The sequence below is a fragment of the Chamaea fasciata genome, unplaced genomic scaffold (genome assembly GCF_029207755.1).
Source record: "Chamaea fasciata isolate MVZ Bird 193981 ecotype frontalis unplaced genomic scaffold, bChaFas1.0.hap1 SCAF_4, whole genome shotgun sequence".
In the NCBI taxonomy this organism is placed as follows: Eukaryota; Metazoa; Chordata; class Aves; order Passeriformes; family Sylviidae; genus Chamaea; species Chamaea fasciata.
Window position 1 is genome coordinate 36570595 of NW_027094089.1, and position 19547 is coordinate 36590141.

The window sequence follows — 19547 nt, forward strand, 5'->3', positions numbered from 1 at the left end:
TCTTTCTCTGCTGATAGAATAAATGTTAGAAAGTCTCTTCTATTAGTAGCATATGGCTGAATGAACTTGAACACACTCTATGTTTATAAACATAAAACCCCAGTGAGAATATAAACTTTCTTCACAATAACATAATATAAACCCACATGGATCAATGAAAAAAAAAAATCAATAAACTCCTCTATCTCTGACTCTGAAATGATGTCATATTCTCAGAAACACGAATTAAGTACCAGCACCATAGTAGCTGTACTACTATTAAGAAGTACCGTAAGTTCAAGAGTTTGAAAACAAGAGAACCTCTGTACAGAACTGTGTAGAGACTTGTGGACTTGTGAACCTTCAATCACTGATTTTGGGGGTTAAAATAAGATTCACACACACAAACCAGGCAACTACAGCTTTTGTCAATGAACTTCACTGGGGGTTTGAGAGGAGAAGGACATAAACTTGAGTAACTTGAGATCATTTCCAGTTTGCTCTGAGGTACAATGGATACAATGTACCAGAACTGGGGAATCACCTTTGCATTCCTAAGAAAGGCAAATGTGTCTTGCGTGCATCTGAGAAGAAATGTTGGTGAAGGATCTCCCTTCTATTCTGAAACGTTATACATATAAGGCTACCTTATCCATAATCAGAATACTAGACAGCTAAAAAATATTTAAACTTGCAAATTATTTTCTCTAGGAATCAAAAAAGCAACTCTGCATGTATACTCTGCTTTATTATGCAATGTAATTTGAGCAACAAAAGCTTTGTGGGCTCAGCAACCCTCCACACATACAGGTCTTGCATGCCTGACTTCATCCCTCTATGTCTTACGTCCACTATGTCTGTAAGACAGTTTCAGTGCAGGTTTGGTTTGAGTCTTTTAGATGGTAAACTCAGCTGGGTGGCTACAGCTATGCAGGTGCCAAGGACAAGGGTTTTACTTTATTACCCAGAGAAAATGACAGAGATTAGACTGGATTATAGTCACACCCACACAGCCTCCAGACAGAAGAGACATGAGAACTGTGGCCAGTGGGCTTGGAGCAAATCTGATTAACATACTTTTTGCAGTGTTTCAGGTATTTTTTTGGCATGCATTTGTGTTTTCTAATGTTGTCCATTCCAAGTAGTATGGTTATTCCCAAAATATTTCACTATATTTATTAAGGGTTTCTCTTCCTGAAGTGAAGGATTTGACTGCAGAGAAACTTCTCACAAACTTGCTGTTTCTACAAAGGCAAACAAGGAACTGTGTGTGGAATAATCTTGAACTTAACCTGCGACAGCAAGCAGCAGTGGGACATCAGAAAGACTCTCTACAAAAATTAGGGCAGAATTGGGAAAATCAGTTGCCAGAAGAGATTTCATTTACAACTTGGGATCATTATATAAACTTCAAGCTTTTTCTCAACACAAATACATCTCTCTTTGAGGGCGTACTGCCAACATTGCCAAAGACTTGACTTGTGAAGAAGTAATTCTTTTTCTTGTTCCAGTTTCTGAGAAAGCTTAGAACAAAAGAAAGACTGGATAAAAATAACCAACACTGACTCTGTCCTGAACACAAGATGATGAGAGATACAGAAAGGCCATACATGTTTAGGAAGATATTTTATACTGGGAAAAAAGCAGTGACTGAGACTTCTTCTGCAAAGAATATACAATTCTTGGGGGTATTTAAAGAGCTGAATATGATTTCCAGGATTCTATCATGAGTTTTCATTTACAATTCTTTTGAAGTAAATCTTAAGCACACTGCATAGCTCTCTATTTCTTTATCAGCGTGACAGTGAAAAATGTAGAGAGTATAGTTGATCTAAATTCCCTATTTTCAGCAGCTCTTACAGTAATTTGCTGCACTAGAGCATCTGTCCCATCATCAAGAAAGGTGACTTTTTCTGACCAGTCTGGAGTTTCATCATTGGGGGTAATTTCCACACAAGGTAGCAAGAAAAGATCTTGATGACGAAGAACTGGGTGTCAAAAAACAGGCAGGTCAGACAGGAGTTTACAAGAGTCAGGCAAGAGACTGGAGAACAAGCATTCATGTGCTGCTGGGGGAAGCTTTCCCAGGTCAGAGCCACGTCTCTCAGTCAATGAGCGCTATGCAGAGCCCAGTGGCACCTTGACTGAAAGTGAAGCTCCAGAGACTATGTCTTCCCATGCTGGAAGAAAAAAAGCCAGCTGCTAAAAAGAGGTATTGATTGGTTGTGACTGTTTTTTCCTCAAGGAATGTGGACCACAGCAGCGCTCGTTTCTGTTTTTATTGGTAACACACAGATACATGGAACAACAAAAGGGAGAGGTACTGAAAGAGTCAGGGTATAGCTCACTGGAGCTAAAGTTATTGAGATTTCCTGGACATATCTCCTTTCCTGGAAAGGCATAGGCTATATGGCCTTCTCCAGCGAGAGTAACTTCCAGCTGGCACTTTTCTTTTTTCTAAGCAAGACTGAAGGGAATCCAACACACCTTTCTTCCAGTCAAAACCACAGTTATTCTCAGAAATTACAGATAATATATTGACATAACCTTTTTTTTATATATATAATGGTTCTTGTAGGAAGAAAAACAAAAGAAGAATGTTCAGATTTCAAGTCAAGTTTGACAAAAAGCTAGTAGCTGAAAAAATGGGAAAGACTGATTTCACATTTTGAAGTTCTTTCCTTATGAATTTAATTTCACCGTGTGAGACAGGCATACTTCTAGGTACATTTCTAGGTATCTAAGAAACCTGTAAAATCCAGCCCACAGTGAGATGCAAATTCAGACGGGTAACCACAAGAATAAAACAAAAAAATGAGCATATATCTTTCTCAATTTCTCCTATGAAGGATAATTTCTCAAGGCTTATTCTTAGGCAACTTGTTTCTCTCAGAAAGCATGTAGTGAGTATTGCAGCCTAGATTCATTCTTGTGCCACAAACAGAAAAAAAAGAACCAAAAAACCCCAAAAACAAACAAAAAACAAACAAACAAAAAAACACACACACACACACACACAAAAAAACCCCCAAACCAAAAAAACACCCCAAACTGAACAGCTGCTCATTTGTCTGTAAAAAGGTGGGAAGTTACAAATTTCATATATAATGCCACAGTTTGGAAAGAAGCAAGATCAAGGTCTCAGTCCACAACCATCATTGATGTGGGACTATTATTTATATCATTCACATTTTTGTGCAGGATACAGGCATGGTGACTCCCACCTGACATGTTCTAAACCCCCCAAAGAGAGGGGGTGATGGGTAAGTTGCAGCCTGCATGCAATGAGGTTTTCTCCCTCTCTCTATTTCCAAAAGGAACTTTAAATTGGACTTCTGAAAAGGAGTCTTTCATGACAAAGGATGCTCAAAGCTACCTGTGAAAGAAAAAACCCACATATTTTCATATCCACACACTGCTTTAATGCTTAATAAAGAGCATGCAAACCCAGCATTTTCTTATGTGAAAAACATAGCTTTTGTGTGTCCACCTATTCTGTGTAAATGTGATGTAGTGAGTGGGTGGGCTAGGGGCATCAACAGGAAAGAATCATCTGACAGAACTGCACCCTCTGCTAGATCAGATTAATACAGCCAGCCAAATGTCAGAGCTGAAAGATGATCTAATAAACATGACTTAATATTCTGCATGAGTTCAGGTATTTCTGGATAACATTAAAGGATGGGAAACCAACTAGGCTTAGTCAGAATCTGGGCACCGATCCCAGGATAATCAATCCCACATTGTTGATGAACTATTGCTTTTGTCTAAAGAAGAGATGCACTTTGTTGGAATTTTTGAAATTCCCCTCATATTTTTGTTTATCATTGGGTAACTAAGCGTCTTCTGAAACTTTAGTCCATATCAGTTTGGAGAAACCCCACACATTGTCCTCTCCCAGCCCAATCTCATTTCTTCATTGATCAGCCCTCATGCCCTGCAAAGAGCTACCTCTCTCACTGGCATGTGCTTCTGCAAACAGACTCTGCTTTTATTAAATCTCCTCCTTATTACATGCACCCCTAGGACAAATTCATCCTCTGAGTCCTGGAACACAATAGACAGAAATAGAACAGTTGACCACAAACCTATTAATTTTTTTAAAAAGCAAATCAATAATGCATTATATGTCCTGCAGAGGCACTTCCATCCCAAAAATAACTGGTTTCAAAGCTTATGTTCTGGGGTGACTTTATGATTCTTGTATCCCCCAAACATCTGTTCTGTTTATGCCAGATATTAAGTTCTGCACCATTAAGACTGGTGCCGAGAGCAAATAGGAAAAAAAAAAAAAAGCGTGCAGTTTGTTTTGAGAACTTGCACTCACTCCCCTGCAATCCCTCTCACAGAATGTGCTGTCTGCAGCATGGACAGCGGGAAAGAGCTCTCCTTTGCTTTTAGTTTAGTTATCTTAGCTAGCTGAAGCAGAGAAGTTCCCTGGACTGTGGCTTTTCTGTGTCTTGGAACTGCTCAGCCTGCTCTGGACTGAAAATCCAGCAGACCACCAGAAGCTCACAACGGTGCCCCACCGGGGCCCGGGACCCAGCGTTTTCCAGCACAGGAGTGACACGGGAGACTGAGGAGCTGAGCTGCACCCCACAACAAGGACTTTCTGAATTTGCCATCTCTTTAGAACAGTGAGAGACCCCATTGTTTTATTACCATTATTTTTTATGCTTGTGAATACTTTGCTCGCTAAATAAACAGTTTCTTTCCATTTTTTCTCCAAGAAAATCTTTTCCCAAATCAGTTGGAGGAAGGGTCACTTGACTCTGCTTTCTAGAGGGACCCCTTTGGGAGTTTCCTCCCAAATTTGCCCTAAAACTGGACAGCTTGAAAAAAATATCAATCAAAAAATTAGTGAAAAAAATACAGAAAAATACTTCTCTCCATCACTTAACAGAGCACAGATGCAAAAATACAGCAAAGTGAATCGAAGTCAGTGTTGCAAATTACTGCTGTAAATTCATGTAAACAGAATTCTTCCCCAGTCTCTAGGATGCCCACAGAGCTTGGATGAACAATGTGAAATTAAGATTCAGAATTTCAGTACATACAACTGCTAGTTCTATGTACAAAACAATGAATAAAGCAAGGGCCAGTCACATGCATTTGCAATGCTTTTCCTACATTAGAAATGACACAAAGTATGACCTTGTAGAATTCATCAGCATTTTAGTCACTGAGCTACAGAAATGCCTTCAATGTGATAATGATGATTCCATCCTGTTTTTTTTTTCATTGTAACCTAAAAAGTTTTCTAAATGGACTACTACTGTTAATTACTGGAATACGAAAGAATGCTTTTCTTAACTTTTTATCAACTAAATTTTAGATTTCAGGCTATTTTAACTCTAGATGAAGCTAATAAAAATTTCTACAGCTGAGAAATTTCTACATTGCCCTACACCCTGAGTGTTTCAACTGCCATGTGAAACCTGGTTTATGGAGTTTGCGCTAACAACCTCATACTGATAGTATAGGGTTAAAATGATTTCTAGGGTAGCTAGGCTGGGGGAGGCAAACACCTGTGTAACTGCAGCTAGGACGTTATGCTCATGCTATTATTTCAACCAAATCAAGTATAATTTTGCCTAGGTAACGAATCAAAGGGGGAGGCAGGGGATAAGTATGATTCTATACAGGCCTTGGAAATAAGATGTTCTCTACTTACGTCGGGTGAAACTGTACCTAATCATTATATGATAGACGACATGATTGTCAATTGTTTGATAATCAAATATGATTATAATCTTATACCAGAATCATGAGAATCGATTGCTACAAATTCATGCTCGGGTAAAATCAATGGAACAATGGGATTTAATAATTAACATGTATACTTACGTAACAACAAAGTATAAAACCTTGTCTGTTTTGAGTTTCGGAGAGCCAAGATTTGAGTCTCAGACCCCTGGCTCCAAGAGCTCTCAATAAAGCACCGACATAATCATCTCCCGTGATTATGTGTTTTTCCTACACTAACATTTTGGCGACCCAGATGGGACCCTGTGAGCACTGCTGAGGAACCCTTGACCCAATCACCACCAAGCCGGCACTACCGAGGACTTCTTGGGGAAACTATCAGGGCGGGACCCCCCACCGCTCACGTCCCCTGGAAAGGGAAGGAAGGTGCTTTATTCTGGTTTGGTCTGGTCTGGTCTGGTAAGTCAGGGGCGAAAGCCTACGCTTGGTTGGGCTAAACGGAGTTCCTGGTATTGCCTAGGCGCTGGCCATCAGACAGGGCAAAAGCCCTGCAGGTTCAGCATCGGTGGTTTTATGTAGCTGAGATATGGAGAAGCTAAAAAGGTTAAAAGGAGTTTTAGGGGGCAATGCCCCCATTCCAAGTACTTCTCCATTGGGTTGTCTGTTGGCACATTGGAAAGAAGGGAATTTTGGTCACGAGTTACGGAAAGATAAATTGATCAATTATTGCAATGTATGTTGGCCGTATTATGTTTTGTCTGATAATCAGAGGTGGCCAGAGAATGGGTCGCTGCAATCAGATCTAATATCACAGTTGATGGAGTATTGTAAAAAAGAGGCAAAGTTGGACGAAATTCCTTATGCGGATTTATTCTTTTACCTGAGAGAGAAACCTCAGTGGTTAAGAGAGTGCAAATTGCAAGCACTGGTCCTTGAAAACAATCAGTGTCTGGCCTGCGTCCAAGACAAGCGCTGCATAGAACACTTGGTTTTGGGAAAAGGAGGGGGAGATGAGGACCCTGATTTGTTAATAGGACCCATCGTCTTTACTAATGCTTCAGCAGCAAGTTCCGTTGCAGTCCCTGTCACCCCACCTGATTCCCTTACTCCTTCCCTGCTTGTGCCATCTCCTCCGGACTATCTCTCTCCCCCACCAACCCCTACTCAAAACTATATCCCTCCACTGACACCTCCTCAGGGATACCCTCCTCTCCCACCTACGCCTCCATTACTAGCTCCTGTCCCCTCTGCCTCCTCAAACTCTCCTTTGCCACAATCATCAGCCTCTCCTTCCCCGGGTAATAATCAGGATTTAATTGTGGAACGGGGATGGGGACAAAAGGGAGGGGGGTGCAGAAGGGATGGAATGGAAAATAGTGATAGTGAGGAAGAATCAAATCCCCCGATAGCCCATTGCACATGAGGAAGACTGGCACCAGCATGGCCTAAGGCAGGAAAGGGCATATTAAAATCGGGCAAGCAAAAGAAAACTATTATTGCGCCGCTGAGGCAGGGAGTAGGAGCTGAGGCACCTGTGTTTGTGAAAGTACCTCACCAGCCAATTTGGTAATTTGGAAACAGTCAGCCGGAACCTACAGAGAGAACCCAGAAAAGGTAACCTGTGTGGTTAAGATGATAATGAAAACCCAGAATCCTGATTGGGAAGATATTCAGGTAACATTAGATACCTTGATGAATGAAACAGAAGAGGATATGGTGATTTTAATGATAAAAGAAAAACCAACTCCTAATATTCCTAAGGAAGTAGAAGATGCAGTAATTCCCTCTGTATGGGAAACGGATGCACCTGGAAAATTTAAATTAGCACAGCCAGTGCACGTAGAATTGAAAGAGGGTGCAAATGCCGTACGGATCAAACAATATCCTATAAAAACAGAAGCAAGACAGGGAATAGCAAAGACCATTGATAAATTCTTAAGGTATCGAATTCTAGAAGAGTGTGAGTCTGAATACAATACTCCAATATTTCCAGTAGAGAAACCCAATGGTGAGTATAGACTCGTATGGGATTTAAGGGCCATAAATGAGATAACCAAGGACATTCATCCAGTAGCTGCTAATCCTTATACATTGCTAGCATCTGTGAAAGAGATACATAAATGGTTTACAGTAATTAACTTAAAAGATGCCTTTTTCTGCATACCCCTTGACCAAGATAGTAGAAAACTATTTGCCTTTGAGTGGGAACAACCCGAAACTGGAAGAAAGACTCAGCTTACCTGGAGTAGATTGCCAATGGGTTTCAAAAACTTGCCGACCCTATTTGGGAATCAGCTGGCAAAGGAACTGGAAATCTGGACTAAAGAAGGACAGGTACCAAGAGACCAATACCTACTACTCCAGTATGTAGATGATATCCTGATTGCAACTGAGAAAGAAGCAACCTGCATAAAGGTAACAACTGAAATTTTAAATTCATTGGGAATGGGAGGATATAAGGTATCCAGAGAAAAAGCAAATTGCCCAGCAGACTGTGATTTATCTGGGATGTGAAATCTCACGAGGGCAGAGAAAACTAGGTACTAATCATATCCAAGCCATTTGTGCTATTCCAGAACCTCAGAATCTACACGAGCTGCGGATTTTCCTTGGAATGACTGGGTGGTGTCGCCTGTGGATCATGGACTATGAACTGATTGCAAAACCCTTGTACAAGGCTCAGAAGACGCAGCCGTTCAGCTGGGGCAAACCCAAGAAGAAGGCCTCACAGAAATTAAAGGAAGCACTGACGACTGCTCCTGCGTTAGGGTTACCTGATCTAAGGACTTTCAGCAATATGTGCATGAAAGGCAGAGACTGGCATTGGGAGTCCTGACCCAACGACTGGGCAAGGCCGGTAGGTTACTTTTCCAAACAGCTCGCCAACGTAAGTGCCGGGTGGCCTTCATGTCTGCGGGCGGTGGCAGTTACTGTGCTATTGATACAAGAAGCCAGGAAACTCACGATGGGAAGACATACTGATGTCTATGTGCCGCACATGGTAACCATGGTCCTGGAAGGGGGGCCACTGGCTCTCCCCAAGTAGGATGATGAAATTCCAGGTAACCCTGACTGAGCAGGATGACAATACACTAAAAACAACTAAACTTTTGAATCCAGCTTCATTCCTAGGTACCACAGCTGAGGAAGGCCCACTGGAACATGACTGCGTAGAAGTAATTGAGTACACCTATTCAGCTAGAGCAGATCTGAAAGACATCCCTCTGGAGCAACCAGAATGGGAACTCTTCACAGATGGAAGCAGCTTCATGGAAAACGGAATCAGATACGCTGGATATGCGGTAACCACAATTGATACAGTAGTGGAGGCAAAAGCATTACCACCAAATACATCTGCCCAGAGAGCAGAACTGGTTGCATTAACCAGGGCACTAGAACTAAGTGAAGGGGAAACAGTCAATATATGGACTGACTCAAAATATGCCTTCGAAGTAGTGCACGTACATGGAGCACTATGGAAGGAAAGAGGACTGCTGTCCTTCCAAGGGACACACATTAAACATCAAGATGCAGTCCTATGACTGATAAAAGCAGTACAGAAGCCTAAACAGGTGGCAGTCATACACTGCAAAGCACATCATTCAGGCAACTCCAAAGTTTGTGAGGGGAATTGGAAGGCAGATTGGACAGCCTGCCAGGTGGCGCGAGAAGTGCAGACAACAATGGCATTGATATCATCAAAATTTAATGTCTCTCAACTTTATTTGCCTCCTAAGCCAAAATATACAGTAGAAGATGACAGACTGGCACGTCTACTGAAGGCACAGAAGAACGCAGAAGGGTGATATGTAACCACACAAGGACAAATAGTGCTACCCCCTTTGGTAATGAGAGAAATTTTACAAATGAAACATAATGAGTGTCATTGGGGTGCAGAGGCATTGGTAAAAATGTTGACACGTCACCGAATCTCAGGAGAAATGCGAACAATGGCTAAATCAGTAATGTCAAAATGTGAAATTTGCTTGAAAAACAATCCAGTGGCCAGGCCAAAGGCACAGCTAGGAAAAATGCGAGTAGGCATAGAACCAGGAGATTATTGGCAGGTAGATTTTGTGGAGCTACCAAGGACTCGGGGATATAAGTATCTGATAGTAGGGGTTGACACATTTCCTGGATGACCGGAAGCCCTTCCCTGTCGCACCAATCAAGCAAAGGAAACAGTTAAATGGTTATTACAAGAGATTATTCCCAGGTTTGGGGTGCCCCTAGGGATATCATCAGATAGAGGCCCACATTTTGTAGCCACAGTGGTACAGGAGGTGAGTAGATCACTGGGAATATCTTGGGACCTCCATACACCGTGGAGGCCCCAGTCAAGTGGACAGGTCGAGAAGATGAACCAAACACTGAAGAGGCAGCTTAGTAAAATATGCCAGGAAACCAAATTGCAGTGGCCACAAGCTTTACCAATAGCATTGCTGAGGATTCGGGTAAAGCCCAGGAGTGGAATGTCAGTTAGTCCTTATGAGATATTGTATGGGAAACCATATGAATCTCCTGACCCCAATCTAAATGTACGTATCACAGGGAAACAGGATGTGTATAACTATGTTCTGTCTCTTGGGAAAACTCTAGCACAGCTTCGAAGTGTCCTGTGGAATAGGCCACTGACTCTTGAGAATCCAGTCCATGACATCAAACCAGGAGACGAGGTGTACATCAAAACCTGGAACAAAGAACCACTGAAAGAGAGATGGACTGGTCCCCACCAGGTACTGCTAACCACCTTCACAGCAGACAAAGTGGCTGGAGTGGAACCCTAGATACACTACACACGAGTGAAAAAGGCCCTTCATGGAGTACAATCATGGGCTGTACAAGCTGTAGGACCGACCAAGCTGAAGATAAAACATCCGTAACTGTTCCAAATGGTATCAGTAACCATGCTCATGCTCATATTGTGGTTAATGTTAATTTTATGGATGTTAATGTCACCAGTAGGGATTAATGTTGCTTTGGGATATGGAATGCAGAGGGGTCAATCAATTTCTCTTCATTCTAGAATGAAGAGAGAAGTACAAGGAGGGACACAGGCAATAGAAGTCCCTAAGGGAATTCGGGCTGAAAATGTGATGATTGGATTGGTCAAAGACTTTGCAAAAATGCAAAATACCAGTAGAATAACAGCCTGTCTGCCGATACCAAAGGCAGCAGGGGACCCAATAAGTTGGGGAATCATAACATCAAAATTACCCGATATAAAAGGGAACAAAACAAACATAAACAGATACCAGAATCAAGGATTGTGGTCGAATAGTTCTGGAAATTAACCGAGAAGGCCTATATGAGACACCTGAGTAAACAGGACTGCATTTTAAGTTAGGTCGGACAAATCATAGAGTGGTGGATTAAAGATCAAGATCTAGCAAAATGGGAATGCTGGTTACCACACTACCAAAAGGTTAGAGAAAATGCCACAGAGACCACGGTGGTGTGAAAATAAGGACTGGAAAGGATTGGAGCCCTGGGACAGTGCATGGCCGGTGAGTATATTCCAGAAGTTCCAGTATATGGCAAGCACTCCTTGGTGTATTAAATGGAAAGGCCCTGAGAATGACACAGATCCAGCAGTCATAAACACAGATACTAGTAGTAGAAGGGAAGCAAATAAAGTAGATTGGTGGGGGTGTGATAAGGTTTATGAATTCACTTCTGATGATTTGGAGATAAAACAATGGTCACCACTGGCAGTTGCCCTACGAATTGGTTGTGCTTGCAGGAGAATCAGACACAAACAGGGCAGGATAGAATTCAGAATTCTAGTAGGGTGTAGCAAATGTACAATCCGAAGTCCAGGACAATTTGTATGGGCCATAAGTGATGGTACATGGACAACACACTTGTCTGTAGACGGGGAGGTAAGAGAAATCACTATGGGCCTCCCCACTTTATGTCCAATTTGGAAGAGGTCTCCATTTAATGGAAGCCCTGAGCTCCTGGAGATAAGAGCAAAACGAGGTGTCCCAAATAATGAGAATCAAGATGACACCTGGCAGGAACCCTCTAGTGGAGTAAAATTCGGGTGCACTTTAGAGTCTTTGTTAGGTCCTGTCGCAAACTATCAAAACAGAGAAACATTGTATAGGCTCACAGGTCAGGAAGACAGACTAGCAAGAATCACACAAGAAGGATTTAAAGAACTCAGTGAGCAATTACAAGCCACCACCAAAATGACTTTGCAAAATCAATTTGCTTTAGATGTGTTACTCCTGAAAGAACAGGGAGTGTGTGGATATTTAAAAGGACAAATAGACCACTTCTGCATCCACATCCCAAATGTAACTGAAGATATGGAACATGATATCAGTCAGTTGAGACAAATAGAGCATGAAGTACAAGAGGAACAAAAAGATTTAGCGACTACCTGGTCAGATGAAATTTTCAAAGGGGTAGGATGGATTGTTAGTTCATGGGTTAAGTCTATCTTTGAGAATTTGGTAATTTTACTAATCATATTTCTAGTAATCTGGTTAGTTTATAGAATCCTGAAAGGAGAAATACAGAAAAGGATGTCCTGGAACAGAACAATTATGAAGGCACTGATGTGAGATAAAACTACACATCCAACACTGACGATCCGAAATAACCTCCGCAATGCAGTTTATAACAATCATGGATTTGAAGGCACACATCCTGTCTAGACTCAGAAGATAAATGGACTGTATTAAATGAAAGTATTTGAATGTTGGAATGAAATACTTTCAAAGGGGAGAATGATAGTATAGGGTTAAAATGATTTCTAGGGTAGCCAGGCTAGGGGAGGCAAACACCTGTGTAACTGCAGCTAGGACATTATGCTCATGCTATTGTTTCAACCAAATCAAGTATAATTTTGCCTAGGTAACGAATCAAAGGGGGGAGGCAGGGGATAAGTATGATTCTATACAGGCCTTGGAAATAAGATGTTCTCTACTTACGTCAGGTGAAACTGTACCTAATCATTATATGATAGACGACATGATTGTCAATTGTTTGATAATCAAATATGATTATTATCTTACACCAGAATCATGAGAATCGATTGTTACAAATTCATGCTCGGGTAAAATCAGTGGAACAATGGGATTTAATAATTAACATGTATACTTATGTAACAACAAAGTATAAAACCCTGTCTGTTTTGAGTTTCGCAGAGCCAAGATTTGGGTCTCAGACCCCTGGCTCTGAGGGCTCTCAATAAAGCACTGGCATAATCATCTCCCGTGATTATGTGTTTTTCCTACGCTAACAATACTGCTACTGTAGAGCAATGCTATTGTGACACTACAACATTTGTAACCAGAGCTCATACATTTGCAGTGTTTCACACATGACTGTGCTTTTCTAAACTGAATAATTTGGCATTCTACTTAAGTGTACTTGCCAGATGCAGCTCAGGCGTAGTATGATGCAGACTGTGGCACTCACTGTGACTTGAATTTTCAGGGTGAAAACATTTATACAGGACAACTGCGTGCAGAAGCTCTTTTGCAGAGACGCTGTGCCAGCATAGTCCTAAACCGCCTCCATTCTTTGTCCCAGTAATTCCCCTTGAAAACTGTGGCTGCAATATGTGAAAGTCAACAGGGCTTCAGATGATCCTCTTATGGTCTGGGACAACCAACGTCACCACAGTCATAAAGCTGACGTGGACCAGACACACAAAAAGACAGTAGCAACCCATACTTGATGGAAAGTTCCCATGCTTTTGGAAATGTAGGCATGAAACCTCCATGACAAAATGCTACTCTGCTGTTTTTATTCTTGGCTGGATCAGCAGTTATCACTCACATACAATTAATGCAAATATAACCCTCACCAAATATTTGCATAATTTTTATAATTAGATGTCTACCAAACAGGCATACCTATTCTGACTGGTTTTTACTTCTATTCCATTACTTAGCAGCTTTCCTTCAAGCACTATTTACAGGTCCTAAACCGACATCTAGAACCTCATGGCTTACAAAACACCAGTGTTTTTCTCAGTTTTAAAAGATTCTTCAAAGAACTCAAAATGCAGCAATTCTACCAAGTATTCTGAAACTCCTGAGAGTTTTGGCTCAGAGATTCTGGTTGAAAGATTGAGCCAACTGTAAATTCCTCCAGTTAAGAAATATCATACAACTATATCCTTATGTTTGTACTTTCAATTCTTATACCATGACTTATTATTTCCAGTTTTGTTATCTTCTCAAGAGGCATCTCATTCCAGTGAAAAAGTGTATTGTTTCAATTTTATAACAGAAAAAATGCCTTTGATAATAGGGAAATACAAATCAGGAGCCAGAGAAACTACGTATTTTGAGTTCAGCATAAAACCATCTGTTTTTAAGGCCATAGGTTTTGTTACTTGAGTTTGTGCAACTGGAATGCATACTTTTGCAATAGCTTTTGAAATAAATTTTTAAAACAGTCAGCAGTTTGGAGATGAAAGATATTCATTTAACAATTCATTCTTGTTTAAAATGTCCATAAATTCTATTTTTCAGTTTAAAAGTATGTGCAAAACTTTCTAAAGCTGAATTAAAGGAAATATAGTTACCTAAATACAAAGAAAAAGCACTTTAATTCACTTGCTTTAGGCAGTATATACACTCTTTTATCCCCAATTGCAACTAATCAGAAGTAGCTTCTCAGTTGTGATTGAGGTGGCCCATGGAAATCCCATGGAGTTCAACAAGGCAAAATGCAATGTTCTGCATTTTGGTCAGGGCTAAGGCAAGCACAGATTCAGGCTGGGCAGAGAACGGAATGAAAGCAGACCTCAGAAGAAGGTCTTGGGGGGTGTTGTGGATAAGATGTTCAACACGACCTTCTCATATGTTGCAGCAGCCCAGGACATGGATGACTCTCTGGGCTGCATCGAGGGAGGTGTGGTCAGCAGGTCCAAGAAGGTGATTCTCATCCTGTACTCTGCTCTCCTCTGTTGTGACCCTTTAGTACTGCCTCCAAGCTCTGAAATTCTCAATAAAAGGATAAGGACCTATTGGACTGGGTCCACAGGAGGCCACAAAGATGCTCAGAGGGTTGGAGTACCTGCCCTCTGAAGACGGACTGTGAGAGTTGAAGTTGTTCAGCATGGGGAAGCACCTGGAGAGACCTTGGAGCCCTTTCAAGTACCCAAAGGGGCTACAAGGGAGCAGAAGAGACACATTTGACAAGGCGATGGAGTGATAGGACAAGGAGAAATGACTTCAAACTGAGAGCAGGTGGCTTAAGACTGAGTATTAGGATGAAATTTTTCACTGTGAGGGTGATGAGGCACTGGAAGAGGCAGTGCAGAAAAGCTGTGGATGCCCCATCCCTGGAAGTGTTAAAGGCCATATTGGATGGGGCTCTGAGCAGTCTGGACTAATGGGATGTGTCCCTTCAAGGGGGTTGAACTAGATGGTCTTTAAGACTCCTTGCAACCCAAACCACACTGTGATTCTATGAATTTGGGATGACAATATATTTTTAATCTTAGTTTATACATAACTTGTTGCAAAACATATTAATTTATCTTCATTTCTGGGAAGAAGGGACATTTAATTCTAAGTGATCAATGTCACTCCGAAAAAATCATCACATATTAATAGTATAAATTAAATAGTATCATTGTATTTTAGTACTTTCTAGTGGTCTGTTGTGGGTTTTGTAAAGAACATGTTATTCTGTTCCATCTGAGTGGAGCAGAATTGCTTATCTTTGCCCAAATACGTCAGTGTCACTTATCAGATGGTGAAGTGCTACTTATCTCTCTTCATTGCTTCACTACTCCCATGGGGATCTCTTCTGCTAATGGACCATTAAGAGCTCATCAATGACATGACACATTACACTGCACTATTGTAAGCTGCTCCACACAGGGAGGAGAAGTCAAACCATCCTAACCTAGATAAAAAGGAGCCACAGTGCCACTAAGTATCCAGTTTTCCACCGGATCCCTGGAGGAAGACCAGACCCATCTCACCATTACTGGACCCTTTTTCTTCAACGGGACCATCTCTACTCCAACAGAACCACATCTGCCACTCCAGGAGGGCCTACTTTGGACTGCTTCCAACACCCTGACCAACAGGGTGTCAAATTGTATTTCTGACTCTGTCAGGGTTTTCTAGGATTTCTTGTTTGTTTGTTTGCTTGCTTATTCTTCTGTACTACAACATCTGTATTTTTATATCCCTAGTAAAGAACTGCTATACCTATTCCCAAAATCTTTGCCTGACAGCCTTTTAATTGCAAATTCATAATAATTTAAAAAAGAAGGGAGGGGCTTACATTTCAAAAGAGAGTCCAACCCTCCCTGGAAAATACCTGTCTACCTAAACCAAGAAAGATTTTGGCGCCCCATGCGGGGAAAAAAGGCATTGAGAGGAAAAAGAAATAGCAGTTCTTTGGTGACCTAAGTTCTTGTGTATAGAAGCCTTGTTGGACAGCATCATGCGGTCCAGTTTTCCCTGGTTTGGGTGGCACGTGGTTGTGGCTGTATTTCTGCCATTTGCAAGCCCTTATCTAAATATGGGTCCCATAATTAAAGCTACTGTGACTGTCATCCAGTTTATTTTATGGCTTAATAAAGTGAGCAACTCATGAATTTTTAATTTCCTCCAGAAGGCAGGCACATGGATTCAGGGCTATCATACACTAACTGTGTGTTTTTAGAGTTATTTTAACAATGGTACCTACTGTGAGGAAATGACACAGGGGAATTTTTTTCCCAACCCTCTGCCCACTTCTTTGGGTCTGCCCGACCAGTTTTTGAAGGGTTTAAATCCTCTCTGAATGCTAATGATATCATACAATGGCTGGTGCTGCTAATAGGCGCATTCTATTTAGCATTCAGAGATAAGGGAAGATTGACCTGGATAACCACCCTGATACCTACCCCACAGAATAGGGATGATACCCCACAGCCTGCCTCAGAAAGGACCCACCCGGATTGAGTTGAAGTTCTGGTAAAAGAGATGCATGAGATGGGCCAGATGCTGAGGGAGTACATTTCCCCAGCTCATGAAAAACCCTGCCCCTGCCCCGACAAGGCAGAGTCTGATGGTGCAGCAGTGGAACACACAGATGTTACAACTGTCCAGGTTCTAACTGAACCACAGGGGCAGCCACAGCCAGCAGCAGTTGCCCCTGTGAAAACAAAGAAGTCTAAAGTGAAATCAGCGGATCCTGGTATTAAAGATAAGAAAGGAGGGTCCTCACAATCCACAGAAGAGCCACAGGCTGAGATCATCACTGAGTCCCTGACGTATGGAAGTCTACGTAATCTGCAAAATTATATTTTACGACGAGGACGTGAGGCTTATACAGCCTGGCTACTTTGAGTCTGGGACCTTATGAGTACAGGCGTACAACTGGATAGTGCTGAAGCAAGGAATTTGGGACCCTTGACCCAGGACTCAGGTATAAATCAGGTATTTGTAAGGGAGCAAAGGCCCCTTTCCCTTTGGGAACGACTTCTAATGAGTGTGTGAGAGAGATTTCTCCACAGAGACAGAATGCAAGAGCACAATAGAATGTACTGGAAGACCCTTGAGAAAAGAATCCAACAGTTGAGAGATGTGGCAGTATTGGAAGTACTTTTTGGGAGGACCAGACAGCATGATAATGACCCCAACAAGGTTAGATGCACAGGGCACATGTTGTGGAGTCTGGAACTCATGGACCATCTCAATACGCCACATTCATCGCAACAATTAATGCTGAGGATAACCGAGAAACAGTGGGTTCTGTTGCCAACAAGCTCAGAAATTATGAAAATATGATCAGTGGCCCAATGCAGGCTCATGTCTCTGCTGTGGTGAAGAAACTCAAAGAGGAGATGAGGGAAATGAGAAAGGAGATAAGAAAGAACAGCTCCCATGTAGCACCGGTGCGAGTCACAGGCCCCAGAATCAGAGCCCAACATCCCCCAGTGAGAGAGAGAGGGTACACCCCTCGAGCTGACCTGTGGTTTTATCTGCGGGACCATGGGGAGGACATTGGAGCGTGGCATGGGAAACCTACTTCTGTCCTGGCAGCACGGGTACGTAAGCTCAAGGAGAGAACCACTAACAAAGAAAGTTCTACTAGAATGAAGGTAGCCTCAGCCTCTCATGAGCAAGCTCCCAAGTACTACAGAGGTGGGAATGCTGTGTCAAATTCCCTCGAAGGAACCTCTACCATGTATGTTCAAAAAAGGAATAATAACCAGTGCTAGAGGGGCCCTGCCTCTAGCCAGGAAGAGGCACGGGAAAATCGAGTTTTTTAGACTGTGTGGATTTGATAGCCTGGCACATCAGAGCCACAAAAATATGAAACTTTAGTAGATACTGAGTCGCAGTGTACTCTAATGCCATCAGAACATGAGGGGGCAAAACCGATTTCCATTGCCAGAGTGACGGAAGGATCACAAGAACTGACTCTGGTTGAAGCCGAGGTGAGCCTGACCGGGAAGGAGTGGCAGAAACTTCCGATTGTGACTATTATAAAGACCCTAAAGAACTCAGATGGGCTTTTGGGATAGCTGCCGTAGAGACAGAGAACATTAAGCAGTTGAACACCTTGCCGGGACTATCAGAGAACCCATCTGTAGTGGGACTCATGAAGGTAGAAGAACAACAAGTACCTGTTGCCACCTCGACGGTGCACCACCAGCAGTATCGGACAAATCGAGATGCGGTGATCCCCATCCACAAGATGATCCGTGAGCTGGAGAGCCAAGGGGTGGTCAGCAAAACCCACTCACCCTTCAACAGCCTCATCTGGCCTGTGCACAAGTCTGACGGAGAATAGAGACTGACTGCAGACTATCGTGCATTGAATGAAGTGACTCCACCGATGAGCGCAGCTGTGCCAGACGTGCTGGAACTCCAGTACGAGCTGGAGTCCAAGGCAGCAAAGTGGTATGCCACTACTGACATTGCCAATGCATTTTTCTCCATTCCCCTGGCTGCGGAATGCAGGCCTCAATTTGCTTTCACCTAGAGGGGCGTGCAGTACACCTGGAACCGGCTGCCCCAGGGGTGGAAACACAGCCCCAACCATCTGCCATGGGCTGATCCAGGCTGCACTGGAGAAGGGTGAGGCTCCGGAACATCTACAGTACATCGATGACATCATTGTGTGGGGGAAGACTGCAGCTGAAGTGTTTAAAAAAAGAAAAAAGATCATCCAGATTCTCCTGGAAGCCGGTTTCACCATCAAAAAGAACAAAGTCAAAAGACCTGATCAAGAGATCCAGTTCCTGGGAGTAAAGTGGTAGGATGGACGGTGGCAGATTCCCACTGAGGTCATCAACAAGATCACAGCAATGTCTCCACCGACCAGCAAGAAGAAAACACAAGCTTTACTAGGTGCCATAGGTTTTTGGAAAATGCACATTCCAGAGTACAGCCAGATTGTGAGCCCTCTCTACCTAGTTACCCACAAGAAGAATGATTTCCACTGAGGCCCTGAACAACAACAAGCCTTTGTTCAGATCAAGCAAGAGACTGCTCATGCGGTAGCCCTTGGCCCAGTCAGGACGGGACCAGACGTGAAGAATGTGCTTTACTTCGCAGCCGGGAACAATGGTTTGTCCTTAAGCCTTTGGCAGAAGGTGCCTGGGGAAACCCAAAGCTGACCACTGGGATTCTGGAGCCGAAGTGACAGAAGGTCTGAAGCCAACTACACTCCCACAGAGAAGGAAATCTTGGCTGCCTATGAAGGAGTTCAAGCTGCCTCAGAGGTAATTGGCACAGAAGCACAACTCCTCCTGGCACCCCGACTACCAGTGCTGAGGTGGATGTTTAAAAGAAAGGTGCCCTCTACCCACCATGCCACATAGAGCAAATGGATTGCCCTTATCACACAGCGCGCCTGCACTGGAAACCCAAATCACCCTGGGA

At 42.6% G+C, this 19547-nt stretch overlaps 1 protein-coding gene across 1 annotated transcript in view; it reads right to left on the bottom strand.

Annotated features, from left to right (window-relative positions):
* Positions 1-19547, bottom strand: part of MCTP1 (multiple C2 and transmembrane domain containing 1) — a 252660-nt gene that overhangs the window by 150675 nt on the left and 82438 nt on the right.